The sequence below is a fragment of the Varanus komodoensis genome, unplaced genomic scaffold (genome assembly GCF_004798865.1).
Source record: "Varanus komodoensis strain SLA01 unplaced genomic scaffold, ASM479886v1 scaffold81, whole genome shotgun sequence".
Lineage (NCBI taxonomy): Eukaryota > Metazoa > Chordata > Lepidosauria > Squamata > Varanidae > Varanus > Varanus komodoensis.
In genome coordinates this window covers 4871-7383 of record NW_025336495.1, presented here as the reverse complement: position 1 = coordinate 7383, position 2513 = coordinate 4871, and positions in this window count along the sequence as shown.

Sequence of the window (2513 nt, the reverse complement as noted above, 5' to 3'; positions counted from 1 at the left end):
TGAGGAGGTGCAGCTTCAGCCTGATCCACGTGGAAATATTTTCCCTGGCAGGAGGCGCAGCTCAGGGGCACCGCCCCTCCTTTGCCCCCAGGATTCCCATTGGATTCCCAGAATTGCTGCCTGGAAGGATCAGAGATCGGAGGAGTGGGGCCTGCTCTTCTTCCCTGGCTTTGTTGCTCAATGCCTCTTTCTCTCCTTCCTGCCATGCGAAGGGTGGCTGTGTGAACAGGACCTGGAGCACAGCAGGCAGAGCCGGCCGGAGGCACCGCCCCCTCCGCACAGACCCTGTCGGGGCCCCTGGAGGCAGCCTGAACCTTCCCGTCAGTGCGCCCTCGCCGCGCTTTTTCCATCGCTGGTCTCTTTCCTTACCGTACGCAGCAAATGAATGGCCGAAGGCACGGACCCCTCAGCATCCAGCCAGATGGACACCGCCAGGAAAAACAGCGTCCCCCATTTCTGAGGCATCTCAGGATTACAGGTTTTTGACCTGTGCCTGCAGCAAGAGTAGGAAACAATATTCGGCCAAGTGCTACGCAGCGGCGCCGTGGGGAGCAGAACGTGGGGCGCCGCCTGCAGCCAAAGGCCCAGGCACCTCCCCTCCCCATGGAGCTGGCGGCCTTGGCCGGTTCTCCGGGCAGGATTCGCACCTGCGACCTCTGCTCTTGGTCACGTGGACCTGGGAAAATTCCTGTGGGGACACAGAGGGGCTTGCTTCCGAGTAGACTCATGCAGGATGGCACGTGGTGCTCCTTGGCTGTGTCCCTTCCACCCCACTGCAGTTCTGCACAGAATGAGGCACAAGAAAGGGCCCGGCTGCGAGGCCCTCCCCCCATTTCTACTGCGAAGGAACCAGAGCGCCCCCCCTGCCCCGAGGCGCTGCTGGTGGCTAGTGCAACACACTTCGGTGCGAGTGCAAGAAAGTGTGTTCTCCCATCCAAGCTTGCAGGGCCTGTGCCCAAAGCAAGTGGCAGGTGGGGAGGGCACCCCCATCTTTTTCAGCCCCCACTTGGCCTGCTCCGCCTTTCGGCTCTCCTGCTCCCACCTGCCTTGCGCACCTGGGTCTACCTGCTGCTTCTCACACACCTTTCCCTGCAGTCCAAATAACCTTTCTCCAAAAAGCTTCCACCGTGAGGCATTGTCCTATGTCCTGCTGCAATCAAAAGGGCTTTGTTGGGGGAGTGGGAACCCAAAGAGCGAACCGCACAGTCAGGGAAGGATGGCCTTAAACACCCACCGCAGGGGAATGAACCAAAGGGCCACTTCACAGAGGGCGTTGGCTTACAAGTCCCATCAAGCAGCAATCAGAATCATCAGAGATGCAGGATGATGGGGGCTGCGGTGCAGCACTATCTGCAGGGGCACTTGCTTCCCATCTCGGGTGTAGGACCTCCTAGAAAAGAGGGATGCGTCCTAAGAGCCACCTGCATTGAACAAATCTCACCTGGAGAAACGCAGAGCACCGTGAGGAAGAGCAGAAAGAGCAGATAAAGGAGCTTCATGGCTGGCAGGCGTCCCGGGGTCTTGAGTTCGTCGAAGGAACGATGAGGACAAGGCTGCTGTAACGTTTGATTGATCCAACTTTTATAGGAGGCTGGGTGGTAGTGCCCCCTTCTAGCAACAGAGGACATATTCTGGGACGTATGTGACCCTCAGGCATTTTGCAATGCCAACTGCAGTCAAGTTGCACAGAAGACGGTTGGCACCTTGCAAAATCGTCATCTTCCCACTCTCGCCGATTTCAGGGGACAGGAGGGGCTGCTGAAGTTTTCTCATCCCCTGCTAATTGGGTCATTTTCTTCTAAGCACGTCTTTCTGTTTTGCGTTGTGCTTAATTGGAATATGGGCCCACCAAGTGTTGCGGCTGCAGAAGAACCCGATGCTCCTTCGAGCGGCATTGCCAGAAGTGCGGCTTCCGTAGCACAGGAGCGCCTTGCTCCCCTCCGTCCAGCCCCAATTCGGTCCCATCCTGAACATTCTGCAACCTTTGGGCACTGCACTCGCGAGGGGTGTGGACAGATGGGGAAGCTTCAGAGGAGGGCAGCACGGATGATGCAGGACCTGGCAGGAAGGCGCTTTGGGAAGCACTGGGCATGTCTTACGTGGAGAATGGAAGGACCGGCATCTCTTCATCAGCCTGGCAGAGGATGGGGCACAGGGTCACGGGCTCCTGTGCCGGCAGCCAGAGACTGGCTGCCCTGGGAGGTGATGGGCCCCCCATGCTGAAAGCATTTGAGAGGCAGCTGGGCAGGCCTCTTTCGGGGATCCCTTTAACTGGGGGTCCAGGATTGAGCAGCGAGGTGGACTCAGAGGCCCCCTCAGCTCCAGCCGAGCCCATTTCAGAAGTGCCATCATGTGCCCGCAGCTTCCTGCTAGAGGGGGGGAGAGGGAGGGGTGGTGCTGCCGCTGGCCAACTGTCCCCCTTGCGACCTGCTTGCGGTCGGCATTGCAGCTTCCTAATGGCCACCCGCATCCCAGAATATTCTGACGGTTGCCAGCACATCGCACAATCCCCC